This window comes from Triturus cristatus, chromosome 9 (genome assembly GCF_964204655.1).
Source record: "Triturus cristatus chromosome 9, aTriCri1.1, whole genome shotgun sequence".
In the NCBI taxonomy this organism is placed as follows: domain Eukaryota; kingdom Metazoa; phylum Chordata; class Amphibia; order Caudata; family Salamandridae; genus Triturus; species Triturus cristatus.
Genome location: NC_140592.1, coordinates 868,575,898 through 868,593,068, shown reverse-complemented (window position 1 = coordinate 868,593,068; position 17,171 = coordinate 868,575,898). Strand labels below are relative to the sequence as shown.

At 43.0% G+C, this 17,171-nt stretch overlaps 1 long non-coding RNA gene across 1 annotated transcript; it reads right to left on the bottom strand.

Moving 5' to 3' along the window:
- Positions 1 to 2,131: 2,131 nt before the first annotated feature.
- On the bottom strand, positions 2,132 to 8,706 carry LOC146798985 (uncharacterized). Its single transcript, XR_014968823.1, has 2 exons — positions 7,050 to 8,706; positions 2,132 to 6,942 (listed from the first exon to the last, which is right to left on the bottom strand). It is a non-coding gene; the product is annotated as an uncharacterized LOC146798985 (long non-coding RNA).
- Between the last annotated feature and the right edge of the window lie 8,465 nt (positions 8,707 to 17,171).

The following is a 17,171-nucleotide window of genomic DNA, read 5'->3' as shown; positions in this document are numbered from 1 at the left end:
AAATTCAAAGAATTTTACTATGGTATGTGCAAACAGCAAAGTCTCAGAAGAACCTAGAGATATTGGCATGCAATTTATGAAAATGCTAATCAAGTAACAGTCCCAGTGTAATCCTGAATCAAATGATCACTCAAGCATGAAATACCAGTTTACTTAAGCTAAGCACATTGCATCCATCACATAAATCGTCATCTGCCATTCATTGATGCAAGTTACCTGTTTCAATTGCATTGTCCATCCACGTATCAATGCTTCTCATTTTCCCCAAGCCAACCCTAAATTAATCTGTGCTCAACCCCCTGATCGCTCTGCACAGGGCAGTCAGGCTTAATCTGGAGACAATGTATGAAGGATCAGTGCAACCCTTCCAACAGCAATAGTGTGAAAAACATCACACAAAAAGGATCCTGCGCCAAGTTAGAAATATAGAGTGATTTTTAATAAATAAAACACAACCAAAGCGACAAAAATCCAATCAGTAGAGACAGATATATGCTATTTTAAAGAAGAACGTACTGTAAATCCCGCTTTGCTGACTGTTGCAAGGGTCCGCAGTGATGATGCATCGGGCAGCTGAACTGATGCACGGTACGGGGATAAGGGGTGGACAGAACTCGTTGAGCTATACTCCACAAAATTCTGCAGATTTACCAAAGAACTCCACTAGATTTCGCAGAGTTCCGTGAGCAGTGGAATTCCAGTCTGTCGCTCTGCTTGCACTGATTTGCTGTGCCAGGAACTTGACCTGTACTGTAAAAGCAGCACTAACAGCACTGTGCAGCGTGCCAGAGGGCACTGCTTCTTTCTGCTGCTCAAGTAGACTTCTACTTGAGAGGCAGCTTTCACAACACCAGCGGAAACTTTCTCAACGTGAGCTATAGTTACCTGCCGCGACACTGTTGAGAAATCTCACTGGGAGGTGGTTTAGTGCTTGTTTTTTCTTGCTCACACTCGCCAAATTAGCGTTGCTGAACCGGTTGCGAGAAAAACTCTGCCATGTGGTGGTTGGCAGAGTTTTTGCCAAGCAGAGTGTGGAGTGGGCAAAACTCTGCAAGCTCCACCGGTGGAGCAGAGTTTACTGCCCACCCCAATCCGAGATGCAGCGGGAATGTGATGCAAGGTACTGCGTCATCATCGAGGATCCCATTGGCAAGGCCTTGCGATGTGATGTCCGGCATAGAGAATGAATTGCAGAGTCGGGATGATGCGTCTGTTCTGCGGAGATGCGAGGCTGGGATGCTGATTGTTTCATCATGATCAAGGCTGCCCGCAAGGACCTGCGCCATGGATGCATCTCACAGCTGCAGTTCCCATGAAGCAGTGGCCTACATTGCAATGACAGAGGAGATCCACGAAGTGGTGGCAATGCTTCGGTTGTGCTTGGGGTGTGCCTCGCAGCAGAGAAAATGTGTCAGTTCCGCTCTTTCCACAGAGGCTGGCCGAACACCTTAGGTGCACTTCCAAGGATCAGGCCTGGGGTGGCACCACTTGGCAGGGTAGACTCACAGATGGCAGAGTCCAGGTGCTGGGGTTTAGGTTGTTGGAGCCTTCTGTCCCTGAGTCTGAAGTCAAGAGGCCAGCCAACTAGCCCTTGGAGTCACTCTGGGGTCCTGGGTTCAACAGATGCAGGTCCAGTCCTTCTCACCCAGGCAAGAGAGCGACAGGTCAGCACAGCAGGACAGCAGTCCTTCAGAGCAGCAGTCCAGCAGAGTGGCAGTCCTTTAAGCAGCACAGCAGTCCTTTTTTCTGACAGAGTATCCACAGGTCCAGAAGTATACGGAAGAGTTGGGTCTGAGATCCAATATTTATAACAGGTGTCTCCTTTGATGAGCGAGAAGCTTCTAGAGTTTTTTGCCCTGTCCGGCATCCCTTTCCTCCTTGTCCTGGCCCGCCTTGTCTGGTGGCACCATAGACTAGTGACACCCCCTTTGTGAGAGTGCTCAGGCAGAGCCTGTGTGATGTGTAAGTGTGGTAGGTGGCAGCTCTTCTCCCTTGTTAACTCAGAGTGATCCACCCTGCCAACACCTATTGTAGAAAATAGGCCTCAGCTAGGCCTACCAGTGCAAGGGGTTCGCCCTTCTCTGCACAGAGTCCTCAGACTATTAGAAAGAAGTTGGCACAGAATCTGAAATAGAAAATACATAGTTTATTAAACCTCAGGAGGTGGAACCACATTCACCCAGCACCCTGTGGTGCTGAATGAAGGTAGCACCCAGAGTAGAAGAACCATGGGTCTTTTATACCCACACAGGGGCTCAGGAAAAGGACGATGCAAGCATACATGAGAAGAGTTACATACATAGATGGTCATACAGAAATGCACCGTAAATAGTATAGGAGGAGCTAGCAGTTGCTGACTCTGGTAGAAACAACCTGATAGTTACAGACTAAAAACAGATGCATGGACAGTTAGATATTCCTGCGCATGTGCAGGGTAGCAGAGTCTAAGTATAGCCAGTCCTTTAAACAGAGCACAAGGGAAGACAAAATGGCTGCCAGAAATACCAAATGGATTCCACAAAATGTACAGGATAGCCTGTAAATACCAGATGGATTCTGCTAACGCTAATTTAATCGCAGCCAATTTACGACAGACGACCCTTTTAGCGTTAGCTGAAGACATCTCCCATAATCCAGTAGGAAAAATGAAAAATATGCATATTAATTTTTAATAAATTTTTTTTTTCTTTTCATAAATTTCCTAATTCATTGCTAGGTGGGCATTTCTCATTCTAAATATTGTTAAGCGGGTATGTATGAGGTATAAACAGAAGTACAAAGGGAACAGAGAATTGGGTCATACAGATAGCAGGAGAGAGTAATTACTATTATCAGAAACAGAATTATTAGCTTTCTAGTCCTTAGCAAATCCTAGAACCATCCAGTAAAAACATTTTCAAGGTTCCCATGCATTTCAGTTACCATCAATTTCAATATCAAAGTATCCAACAGTACATATCTAATAAAAACATTTTCGCTAGACTTTTCCAGTGTTTCCTTTATGAGGGCTAGAGTATCTATCATTATACCCAATACAAACATTAAAGCAGTCAGACATAATATTTACAAAAATGATCCTGGATCCAGGGGACCAGGAGGACCATGAGAATTAGGACGAAGAGCTGCAAAGGGTTGCTCCTCCTCAAAAATGGGACGATCAATGGGGTACATTTTCAACAAAAGAAAAAGAAGTCCTTGGGAAATTAAAGCCGCTGTACAACCAACCAGAGGGGAGTCTTCTCCCTGTGTCCGTTTGAGCCTCACAGGCAGGCTCTTGTTGTTCCCACGGTGGAGCTGCACAACTCGCAACTCAGGAATCATGGCCTAGTTTCAAGGGAAAAGTTTCTTCTTTCAGGATAGGGCAATCACCCACCAGGGCAAATGCGCTCAGCGATCCTGTCCAGTGTCTCAGGCAGTGCACCAGTTTTCTTCATTTCAATCTAACAGGCACCAGAGACACAGCACCTGTACCCTGAACTCAAGTCCTTCCCTAACTCCTGTATTGCTCTGCTGGCACACTGCTCTTTCGTTGGGGCCATGGATTGCATTCAGTGTGCCCAGGTATCTCCTTTACAGCCACTTTGGGACCAGGATTCAGAGGCCTGATGCTAGGATCTCTGAAGCAACCCTTGTTTCAAAGGGGGTTACCTCAAGCAAAAACCTTCTTCCCTTCCTGGTCGGTCTGTGACTCTCAGCTGGGCATCAAAAGCTTGATCCACGATTTCTCCTTTCTGATTTGTGACCCCGTCTTTCGCCCAAGATAGTAGCAGGGGTACGCTCATCACAATGCTTCCGGCCTTCTACCTTCACTGAGGTCCTGGTTGCCAGCAGTGCCTGTGCAGGTTACCTTCACTTTGACTTCAAGCTGGACTGGTGCTGACTCCTCAAGCTGGATCTGATGTACGCGCCCCTCTGGCAATGGTTGTAAAGCAGCAAATATCTATTGGTGGACAGAACAAAAGGTCTTTAGACAAGGCACAAAAATAATCTATCAACAGAGAGGATAGTCTCAGAATACTTCCTAGTCCAGGGACGCCCCATATATTAACAAGGCACCCTGGAACCACTTTCATATATGTGAGAGTAAATAAAACAACAGTCTGGACCTATTGGCAAGTATAAAAACTCTTTAGTGAACTGACAAGAGTAATACGTCACCCAATGCCAAGCAGTCAAGGAAGTCTGTGTTCATTTATAAAGACCCTCAAGAAAAAGGAAATGTTATACACGTTTTACTCCTAAACATTGCATTATTTGTACAGGACTGCAGACACTTCTAAAATGATTTTTCTTAATTAAAGCACCTATATTGTATACTCAGGACCATGCTCTCATGTTATAGGAGCAACAGGAAAATCTAACACTGCTAATTTAACAGGGATTCCTATTACATACAGAACTAAAAAACTTCAACATAATGGGTACATGTTCTCCAGCGGAACATCTTGTGACTAACAGACTCCTGTAAAACAATATTTTCCTCAAAAATGTTTGCTAAGGATCACATAGACCTCTTCCCTGCATTCTACATTTTCACAATCCAAACTATGCAACATTAGTTCTAGTAAGGACTGTCAGTTTATTTACACAGACTAGCTAATAAAACTAGCAATGCCCTTGCAAAACTGTATGTAGCATGAGAATAACAAACAATAGTGGTGTTGTCACCTGAGAATTTTTAAACAAAAACTACCCACAGCTAGTTCCCCTTAAAGATCAAATAAGGAAGCAGCAACCTAGACTACTCATCCTCTCATAATTCCATCAGAGAGGATGGGTAGTAACATAGCAAAATATATTTATTCGTTTTATTAATGCTAATAATGTTTAAAACAGTATTACTGAATAGCCAATTTAATGTCTCATGGTTATTTCACAGACAGTTTAGACAGGCTCAAAAAAAAGTAAGAAAAAGAGAGAGAACACATAAATTTGCCTACCCTTAATTTGTAGAGGAGCTAGCCTCCACTCCCCAGTTTTGACAGTAAGAAACCTGTACCAGGTTTCATTCTGTCAACACTATCAACCCCAATTTGTAGCAACTGGGCATAAACAAACTCTGAGGAGCGAAATAGCACATTTCAGCTAGCCAAAGAACATATTCCTTTAGCAAATGTACTAGTGCAACATGAGGCCGCATGAAGTCAAACTGAATCCCATTGCTTCCTGAATTCAACCCTAAAAACATTTATACTATATATATATGGCAGAGCCATTGTCTTTTAAAGAGAGGTCACATATACTATGTTCATGGAGTGCACACAAAAACTTGCTTTTACCAAAAAAAAAAAAAAGGGTAAGCAAAAACCTCTTTCTTCCCCTGCCATTTCGTCTTTCAAATGTCGAAATGTCAAAGCAACGTTGTGCTGAGCCCTACAGGCTTCTAAATGTAGGACTTTGACCTGTGACCTATGCAGTTGTCCCAGCATGCATGCAAGGTTTTCATGCGGTGCTTCCAAGTCAAAGTGACCCTAAAGACCGAAGACAGAGCAGCAAAACCCACTCTGTGTGTCTACCAGCAATTTCAGAGGTAAGCTTAATAACTTCTGCCAATTTTTGTACATTGATATGTATAAGCAGTGTGCCAAGCGTTTGTCTAGCAGTATAGATGGTCTATGCTTACATATGTGCATTTACTGGGGCGTAAGGCAGTTTAAAAACTGATCTGACTGGAGAAAACTCATTTAAATAGTGAATTTTTACCCAATTTCGACTTTGATTTTCAGGGCACTTAAAAATTAACATCCTACAATGTTTTTGCATAATAGTCATCCCCAGAATGTCCTCTACATATCCCAGAGATGTGGCATCAAAAATGTATAATGTATACCCTTATAAAAATGAGTTTTGTACGCCTGGGTAAAGTGACATTTTCACATGTAATTGACCCCCTATTGCTGTATAGCACGGCTTAAATGCAATTTGGATGCTAGGAGGTCACAGTATCATTATTAGGCATTATAAATAGTAAAAAACGAATTTGTTTTTGCACCTATTTGAAATAACATTTTTTTTTTATATAATCAAAATTTATTTTTTTTGTTAATAAATCTAATCATTTTGATGAGTCTACATATGAAAAGCGAGCTGCATCCCTTGCCTATTATATTGAAACACATTAATTCTTAGCCCTAAGCACAGAAGCTTATCTTGAAACATCTTAAGTCTGCGCCACTTTTAAATGAAGGACAGCCATTATTATTGAACATCAAAAACCACTCTTATCCTTATTTTAAAAAAAAGGCATTAAGAAAAGAAATCCCTACTGTCAATCTGCAAAAATAATGAAACTACATTTCTAACTTTGGAAACAGCAGTCTGAAATGCAGAATTTTACTCCGTGTTTTTGACTTCAACTATTCTCTGTAGCCGGAGTCCGAAATAGAAATGGTCTTGTTGACACAGCTGTTTAACACGTAAAGGTGTCGAAATTCACACGCCTTGCAAGTCAACCCTTCAAGCCAACACAAATCTGTCGTGCTGTATAATGTGAATGCCTTTGAATACCCTATACAAAAGATAAATGCTGTGACATTTTGTATCTGAATTTAGTCTATTGTAAAACACACAATTTCGTTTTTCTCTTTACACAGGTCATCTTAATTTTAACTTTCTAAAGGTAAAACTCTTATCCGATAATCCATGTTAATTTTGCGCCACAATTTCCACTGAGAAAATTAATTCTCAATTGGAAAATCGTTTTTATATAGGCATATAGCCCTTAAAATTTCAAGCAAGAGCATCATTTTACTTTTTGTGTAGGATTAATGCAACAGTTTTTAAAACAAATAAAAACAGTTTTCTATGGAAAGTCTAACTGGTCTTTGCACAAAATAGGGCCGAGGAAGGCTCCTTGGGTTTCGTTCCTCAGCTGCCCTGTCTCATCAGAGAAGCTAAACCTCAGCGCAGAACCGGGCCACAGCGAGTGCTCCTAGCCCCCACCTTTCTCCAAGGCTGTCCTGCTGCAAGCATTACACATTTTCATGTCAGTGAAGCTTTCTAAGCAGTGATTTCACCTCCTGGTTCACCCCTCTATTTTTAGCCCCCACCTTACAAGCTGCAAGGTCAAAATCTGCCTTGCACAGCCCTGAAGCTGTCAAAGACAAAAAGCCTTCCTAATGTTATCTAGACTGCAATAATTTGCCCTATGGAAACATTTATTTTAATATACAATTTCTTTTCAAGGGTCATAAATTTAGGTTCAATTCTCAGATTAGCAGGTTCAGCTTAAATTAGAACCTACAACCCTGTGGACCCAGCACATTGGCTCACTGAACCACCAAGAACACAAAGCTGCATAGGAACAATTTGCAAATTCGAAATACCCACAATTTTTTCAAGCTAAACTTTTAACGGGTCCCTAATTACTCTTCATTAATACTTTTGTACATTAAGGGTGTCATCAAATCACAGGGGTTGCTCTTTCTCTTGCTACACCCCTCTCAATTCCCTTTTGCGACTTATTGATGGTGATGAGACCAAATTAAATTTACTCCTTAACAATTTCAGTTCTCAGAATTCTTTCACATATTCACAGTCATACAATCACACGCTTTTTCCAGTGCTAGCAACATCCAAAACACAATTTACCACACCATAACATGTAAACACACATTTAACCCACAGATCAACACTTAAGACAGAAACAAAAGACAGCCCACAGACTGTACTTAAACCAAACCATTTGTAAATACTAGTTGCAAGTCATATTCACCAGATTTGGCTGGCAGAACACCAAAAAATAAAAACGCTCTGCATCTCATCACTTATGAATGTTACTAAGTGCACAGACCAGGATCCTTTTATGTACATATTTAGTTCCTCGGGGTACTAGTCACCACTTACAAGTATTTTTATTCCATAATGCGCTGTACATTATAGAAGAAAGACCATACTTAATATACATATCCCTATTAGGCGTCCCCTCCGGGGGGGGGGCCAGTTGTGCTTCATCAAGATTCAAGGTACCATTCCAAAGGCAACACATCTTTTGAAGTGTGCTAAAGACAGATATGCCAAAAATAGTGCAGAATATGCAATATTATAATCAAAGTAGCACTTAAGGTACCTTTAGTACGATGTGCCGTTCAAATCAATTCAGTTAGAGAAAATTCTCCTCATTACCTGCCTATGTGAATTGCAAGTCACATATGTCAAAACAAACCAAGTTGGCCAACACAAAATATACCATACTCAAAGCCACAGTAAGCGTTACTAAACTACCTTACCAATCACAGGCATCAAAACCAACAGCAAGCGCCGCAGACACTTACCAATCACTTGGTGTTCAGATTCATCCTGCCAAGTTCTAAAATCGACCAAATGGTCACTGCACGGTGAATCAACAGAAGAGATCTCAGTCGAGGACCGGTGCCACCTGGATGGTCAGATCAGAAAGAAAGGAAAAGTCGCCGTGGATGCCAAGACTCTGGTCTTATCGGGCAGTGATCACGTCCAGAGCGAGATTCCAATCCTTCGTCGCGACCAATCCTTTGGGCATCCGAGTCACCGATGAGCCCCAAGTTGAGGCGCCAATTGTAGAAAATAGGCCTCAGCTAGGCCTACCAGTGCAAGGGGTTCGCCCTTCTCTGCACAGAGTCCTCAGACTATTAGAAAGAAGTTGGCACAGAATCTGAAATAGAAAATACATAGTTAATTAAACCTCAGGAGGTGGAACCACATTCACCCAGCACCCTGTGGTGCTGAATGAAGGTAGCACCCAGAGTAGAAGAACCATGGGTCTTTTATACCCACACAGGGGCTCAGGAAAAGGACGATGCAAGCATACATGAGAAGAGTTACATACATAGATGGTCATACAGAAATGCACCGTAAATAGTATAGGAGGAGCTAGCAGTTGCTGACTCTGGTAGAAACAACCTGATAGTTACAGACTAAAAACAGATGCATGGACAGTTAGATATTCCTGCGCATGTGCAGGGTAGCAGAGTCTAAGTATAGCCAGTCCTTTAAACAGAGCACAAGGGAAGACAAAATGGCTGCCAGAAATACAAAATGGATTCCACAAAATGTACAGGATAGCCTGTAAATACCAGATGGATTCTGCTAACGCTAATTTAATCGCAGCCAATTTACGACACTATCATCCATTTGTCTCACTGTCTGGGAGCAATACACAAAGACAAACTGCTAGCTACAACTAGTCAAGTGACTCAGAATCAGACTGCAGGCACCAGATGGTTAAGTAAAGAAATGGCAACATTCTAAACTGAAGTTGGGATTTTCAGAATTGTGTTTAAAAATCTGACTTTATAATTAAAAAGGGCTTTAATTATAATTCTATAGACACCAAACACAATAATTCTACCTGCTCTCAATTTGAAGTTACAGCATATCAAATGTAATAATGTAACCCCAATGTTGTCCTATGGGAGAGGTAGACCATTCTGTAGTGAAAAACAAATGTCATAATGCCTCGAGATTACGCAAATGTTTCTTAGTAATGCAATGGAAACACCAAAGGCCCCTCCAGTCGATAAATAGGGATCAGAATTTCAGAGATGGGCTAAATATGAAGAAGAGCGTCTACAATATGAAGCAAGGAGGGGTTTATATGAAAGGGAGAGAGTTCTGGCTCAAGACATCATTGCTGATTGAATTCATACGATCAATAGATGAGGATGCACACAGAAAGGGGAACAGAGAAAAGTCAGTTTAATAGTTGTTTCAAATTTGTTCAATTAGTGAAAACAAGTCCATCAATGGGGGACTGAAGATAATGGCTTGTCCTCCTCTTTTGTCCCTGGCTTGCCTTCCCTTTTTAACCCCCCTCCACCAGACTGCTATGCTCCATGGACCATCAAGCCTAAAGAGATAAATATGTTGGGCTACAATTAAAATTCAGAAGTGGGAACATATGTTCGGGAATCAGAACCACATAACTCAGACACCCTCTTAGTTAGGGGGTTAGGCAACATTTGTTGATGTTATGCTAAAGGTCACTGTCAGACCTGGCATCCTTGGTGTGGTCTCCCCCTAACCTTTTGCCTTCAGACCTCTTGTTTGTGCTGATTTAGTTTTTGCTGCCCGTAGAACTTTGCACACGTTACCACTACCAACCAGTCATAAAGTGCTTGTGCTCTCTGCTCAAAATATGGTAACATTGGTTGATACCCAATTGGCATATTTAATTCACTTATAAGTCCCTAGTAAAGTGCTCTACATGTGCCCAGGGCCTCTAAATTAAATGCTACCTGTGGGCTTGCAGCACTGATTGTGCCACCGACTTAAGTAGCCATTTAAACATATCTCAGGCCTGGCATTGCAGAGCCTGAGTCTGCAGTTTTAACCTGCAGTTTTAACCTGCCATGTCAACCTGGCTAAATAAACCTTTTGGCAGGCAACAAATCTTCCTTTTTAATGCATATGACACCCCTAGAGTAGACCCTGGACAGCCTGGCAAGCCAGGCTGCAATGTATTTAAAAAGTACAGCATGTACTTTTAAGTAAAAGTACAGCATGTACGTTTAAGTTTTACCTGTCTTGGTAGTGAAAAACTCTTAAATTCGTTTTTCACTACTGCAAGGTCTATCTCTCCCATAGGATAACATAGGAGTTGATTTATTATATTTGAGAAGTGTAGCTTTCAAATGGGAAGGGATAACGGGTTCATGTTTAGTATCTCTGGAATCCACCAGGCAAGGCAGGGCATCTGTGCCTTTCAAAGGCATGCCTCTAGAAGCTTCACTCCACTTCCAAGGCACAACTGTGTATAAAAGACAGACCTTAGACTCAACACAGTTCAGTGCGCTTCTGGAACTGTGGATACTCTGCCAGGAAGAAGGACTGCTGTGTTGTTGAAGTACTGCCACCCAGCTGGACCGCTCTCTGCTGGACTCCTGCTTTGCTTTGCTGACCTGTTGCCTGCTGCCCTCTTGTAAGGGTGGGAAGGACTGGGCCTGCTTCTCTTAACTGCTTCTCTTAAATCCAGAATCCAGAGTGACTCCAAAGGCTACTTGAATGACCTTGTGATCTGATCGCCCAAACTGCGAGCCACATCCTTAACAGCAGACTTTGCATTGCAAGCCCCATCAATAAGATTCTCGATGACGACACAGGAACCGATGCATCACTTCAGCTTTGCAACACATCTTCTATGTGAATCCTCGCAACGGTCCTCAAACCAGGATATATTGCACCTTGATCAGTGGGCCTAACTGAGTCCCTGTAGCCGGTCCGCACTCTATCATGGTTGACCTGAACATGTGACTTTTCCTGGTCGGGTGTGACCAGATGTCCACAGTTGGTGCTTTGTGCTTTTTAATGCTATTTTACCTAAAACTTCAAAACTCAATATCTCCAATATCTACTTTGTCACTGTGGTCTTGTTTTATTTATTAACTTCAGCTCTATTTGTGTAACCTGGCGTGGGATAATTTTATGTAGTGGCTTTACTGTTTAATGGGTTGCACAAATGCTTTACACATTGCCTGTAAGTTAAGCCTAACTGCTCTATGCCAAGTTACCAGGTGGTTGAGCACAGATTAATTTGGGGTTTGCTTGTGCCTTACCCTGACTAAGACTGTGGTTGCTGCTTGACCAAGGCTCACACCCCGGGCAACTAGTAGCCCAATTTCTAACATTCACAATAAGTATACTGCTTGGGATATTAATGACTGGTAAGAGTATGGCATGAAAGAATGATTGCGGGGATTGACTGAATTCTCATAACAAAATATGTCCCGAAAACTGTCTTCACCCCAAAATGGAATCTATGACATTAAGAACATAGGATTTTGATAAATAATTTAAGGAAGTTATATTTCTGTAACAAAGATGAGATAGTATATTTTTTGGATTGAGCTGTTCTTAGTCATTAAATTGAATGATTTGACAAGAAACAAGCTAATATTAATATTTTCATACAAGTATAGGACTACATGGATAAATATTCAAGAAGTCATATCTCGAGGTTAGATATTTTCAATATTTCCAATATAAAGTGCTTATGAAAAAGTGCTAAGTGCAATTTAAAGTGCTGATATCAGTTATAAAATACTCCAGAGCAATCCGTTCTAAAATATAGGAACACATTATACATTACACACTCTTCTATTGTACGCAACATCGACTCTCCTGTTCTCTATACTTTCTGTTATATTTGAAAGACTGCACAGTTTGTTATGTGTTTAACATATAGCTAGTATCCTTCACCACCAGGATTTGTTACATCAAACAGTGCTCTACCCCATATATCTAAAAATGTAGATAGCCGCCCACTCGCCCAGCATCTGCCTCCTCAAAAATCTTAGGGCCTTATTTATGAAAGTCTTAACACTATTGCATCGCCGTTGCATCACTTTGTGTGACGCAGAGGCGGCGTGAACAATGCGCCACATTGTGCCATATTTACAAAGGGATGCATATAGGCTGGTGCGTCACCTTGTAAAGCCCTGTACCACATTATACCTGCATCAGGTATAATGTATGCAGGGTGGGCGTTCCCCTGCAAGAAAGCCTTGTAAAAGTGTCACAGTGAACAGATGGGGGACCGGCCCGAGACATACATTAACCAATCCCCCCCCCTTCTCCCTCCCGAGTGGGAAATCTTGGGGGGGTAACAAAGGGACGCAGACACCATTACTGCGTTAGAGAATATACAATTCTCCGGCCATATTTATTCCATTTCCATAAACACGACATTCTTAACAGCAAAATATAAAATCTTTCAATGGTTATTTACAATTTGTACATCAAGACATTTGTGATTGCAAGAACTAATACATGTTGGTTCCTATCAAAGGAGTCATGTCTAGCCACTCCCCAGGCACCACGGCATTGACTATTCCGACAGATTCGGGACTGTGTCCCCATAACTCAAATAACACATCACAAGGCAAATTCACCCCCCCCCCTCAAGATAGAGGGGTAGTGGCCCAGCATGACAACTGAGCCCCCAACATAACCGTGCCAGAGCCAACCCAAGAAGGGTTCCCCCCCTGGCACCCAATGGGGATGGGCGTGGGCAACCGGGCCCTACCTTGGACCCCTGGCGCTGACGCCATCCCCCGACATCCTCCGCTATGTAATGGAGTACGGTGAGAGACAATAGCGACAGTTGCTGTAGCGGAAGTCCCAACCCCCTACGGCAACCCCCAGCCCCGGTTCTAAGCCCAAGGCTTCATAATTCAGAATTCACCTGCACTTCAATTACTGATGCCAAGGTTGACCACCTGTTTAGTGACAAGACATGACCCCTTCCCCATCAGAGATGTCGTCCAAGGGAATGGGAGGGTCGGAGAAAGCAAGCTTCTTCTGGAAGGTCGCCCGATCCTTCCCAGCAGTGAAGAGGTCCAGGAGCGAAGGCGTGAAGCAGTGGGGCAGTGTGGCAGTCTGGCGAGGACACAGGTAATACAGGTGGGGAAACACTCCCCTTATATCCTCGCCCGGCTTCCCCACGCACCCACCCCCCGGCCCCTCCGGGCCAATCAATAATCAGAAGCGTAATCCCATGAAAAAGTTGAATTGCGGTGCCCACTTGGCGCTGCCTGGCACCGGCCCGACCCGGTCCGCAGCTGACCTGTGGGCACGCCATCGGTAGGCGTTGCCCCCTGGGGCTAATCTCTAAGATTTCACTGCAACACTTCTAGGATGCCAACGCATCAAAACATTACACCTGCCTCATGGCAGGCATGAGGGTGGTGCAGTGCCAGAGGCACAGGCCTACCCTATGCATTGCTGGAGTTGCGTCATGTTTGCGACATAACTCCAGCAATGGGTGACTTTTGAGCCGACAGATACGTCAGGATTCCTGACATATCTGACTTTCCTTGCGACATGGAGTCAAATACATTAAATACGGCACATCCATCATATCACAAGAAGGGCATAGTGAAAACTGTTGCATCCCTGTTTTGTCGCAGCTAGGCGACAGCTTTCATAAATGAAGCCCTTAATTCTTTGCATTTTGGCTTTCTCAGAGAAGGAACTTCCTCTGTTCTCCACTTCTGCAGAATTAAGCTGCATGCGACAGAAATACCATTATACAGCAAACACTGGACCCTCTTATTAGACCTGATATGATAGTGTAATTATACATATTCTTTATTAGTTTCTAAAGTTGTGAACTGAAAGTCATTATAGAAAACGTGATTAGTTATTTGAAAATGAGTGAAAACTGTTGGAAAAAATTAGGTAATTACCAAAAAAATTGATCACGGGAACTGGTGAGATCCTCGTGAACACATCTCAGATCATTCCAAATGGCAGCAACAGCAGAGGTACTAGAAATCATCAAGTTAAGATTTAGGAGCAAAAGCACCCATGGAAAATAAAAAGGAAGTGACATTTAAGACAAATAATAGAATAATTGAACCAAAAAGCTAGTAAACCATATTTATTCTAACAAAGAGAAAGTATGTTTGATGGCAATGAGAATATATATACAGTGGCCGCTCCTCAATGGAGTGCTGCGGGCGGTGAGGCGGGGCGGGGGAGGGGCAGGGTGGGGGTAGTAAACTCCGGAATGCGGCCAAACGGAGTTGTGTATACAAATTAATAAATAAAACGAATGACTGCGCGCAATGTACCTCGTTTTATTTATTTATTTATATACACAACTCCGTTTGGCCGCATTCCAGAGTTTACTACCCCCCCCCCCCCCCCCCGCCCCCCCGCCCCGCAGCATTTCCTCGAGGAGCAGCCACTCTATTGGGCAGATTCACAAGCCCCTTGCGCCACTTTTGCGTCACTTTTAACATGGGAAAAGTAATGCAAAAGTGGCGCTCGGGGCTTGTAAATAAGCCCCTATATATATAGTTCATGCAGAACAGATTTTTGAAGTATCCATCCCTGAGACTCATTTATGAGAAACATAGCTTCCAAAGGAATCCTGAGTTATATATGTTACAGTTTTATCTTCATGCAAGCCTTAACAGACAAGGGAGAATATGGTAATACCTGGGCTTAAGTCAACAAATAATGTTCTTGTAGTTGCTGTAATTTTTGCCACATCCTGAGAAATGAACACGTTATTTCCTTAGCAACTGAGCTGTTTCTTTTGTTTAGAAGTTTCAGTGATTTAAATAAGGCAGTTTCTCCTGTCAAGGAATATTGAATGTTGTCCCCTAAAAGTTCTGATATTTCTAAAATGCAATGCAAGAACATTTTAAAAACTAAATAGCCAGCTCTTCAAGGTGAATTGCATGTCCTGTCTAGAACCTGTAGCGAACTGAGCACTATATTTAAATGTCGGTACCCGAGAGAGTTTGTGGCACAAAAATCACATAAATGAAACGCAAACCTATATGCGCTTCTGGACTAGTAACAGGATGATTTGGTGTAAAAATCCCAGGACTGTGTGTACACCTGCGCAAATGAAGTGTTCAAACAACTTATCGCACAGGTGCATTTGCATCATGATACGGGTATACGGCCCCAAATGTTGCATAATTTCACCTGCGCCCAGGTCATTCGGACAAAAGAGTTGTCTTTACACTTTTCAGGCAGTGCAAATGTCACAGCAGAACGGAATCACTGACTGTGCAAACCAGGGCCAGCTTTTGGCATGGGCGCGCTGGGCCGAGGCCCTGGGCGCCAATCTCCAGAGGGGTGAAAAGAACAGTCAGCATCAAGGTCCTCCAAACAGCAACGCCTGGCCTCCACGGATTGCGTTTATAGCGCTGTTTTTAGCTCCCTATCAGCCTCCTATCTTTCCCAACCATCTATCTCTCAACTCCTGCCGTCACACATCAACATTCCCTCCCCACCCCAACAAACAGCGTGGAACCAGTCTGAATGAGCTAAGTTGTGGGCGATTTTGGTACAGCCTGTGTATAGCTCTTCGAAGAGACCGTTGCTCTCCATACAGTGTTAAAGGGCGCTGGATTCAACATTGCATCGGTTGTATCAATGTATTGTCTCTCCTAATTCGAGTCCGAGGCCACTGACTACTTCAACTAGAGTCCAATATGCAAATTTAATACATCACTTTTTTTAACAACCTATTTTTTAAAAAAAATCAAAAGTGTATTCTAGAGAACTTACACATTTTGTTTCAAATCGCACACTCTACTCTCCTATCAACAGGGAAAATAAACGAATCAAACCCAAGTAATATTCAGGCAGAAAATGAGTTATGGAAAAAGTTGTGGAAACTAAAGACGTAGCACAGTAGATTCAGTAAACATGACAGGAATTCAAATATATAAAAAAAAACAGAGACATCAAAAGCTCATTGGATAAGTCGAAATGTGTTTGCGGGAATGACTGTGATTGGTTCATTTTAACGATACTAACATGCGGTTCCTTCACTTGTGCAATTTTTGCGAAACATAAATGAACTCTAGCTCTGACAGATGTCTCTTTTTGAACTCAGGCGCCTGCATAATCCTTCATTTAGACACGACGTGATCCTCTTTATGTGCAATATTCCGTTTGACCTGGCAGCTTCGGTTGCCATACGTTACACCAGAAGATTACAGAACAGGTGGCCGCGGCTCAGTCATCAATGTAGCCTTGCGTTACCCTGTAAAGTGGGATTGCCCAGAGGGCCCTGCCCCACCCCCCTTTTAATGAGGTTAGGGAAGCTGTCGGGTTGTTCATGCAAACTCTGAAAAGACAACAAAAGATATCCCCGAAAAAATAATCGCTGACCTGAGGCGGTCTGTGAGAGCCTTAAGTAAACTATCCAAGTTGATTAAAGAGAATCGGTGGCAGTCATTAAATGACCCTGCATCCTGGAAAAAACCCGATAAGCCATTGAGGAAGACTTAAGGACGCGGCCTTCCTGTAGGGATCACAGTCGGTGTGTGCCCTCATGGCACAGTATTCTGTGCATTGATTTAACCTTGCAGTCCTGGGCCGTATCATGATGGACTTTTCTGGAGCATAACCGAGTACCTGTTATATGCGCCTTTAAGGTAGAGGTGGGCGAGCCAACGAATTAACAGAGAGAGCGATGCCAGAGCCGAGTAGAGGGTCTAACTGGGTCCTAAGAGCCCATGCACGAGCAGAATCATAAAAATGTTTGACACGTAAACTGTGCGACAAACATTTGGAAATATGTGTATCTATGGGCGACATGTAAGGGTCGCCTGGGTTCACAGCTGCGTCATGTATGGGTCGCCTGGGGTCACAGCTGCGACCTGTGGCTTGCCCCTTGCGACCCCTGGCTCTGCATGTGTGACCCCTGGTCTCAGAGGTAGCAAAAA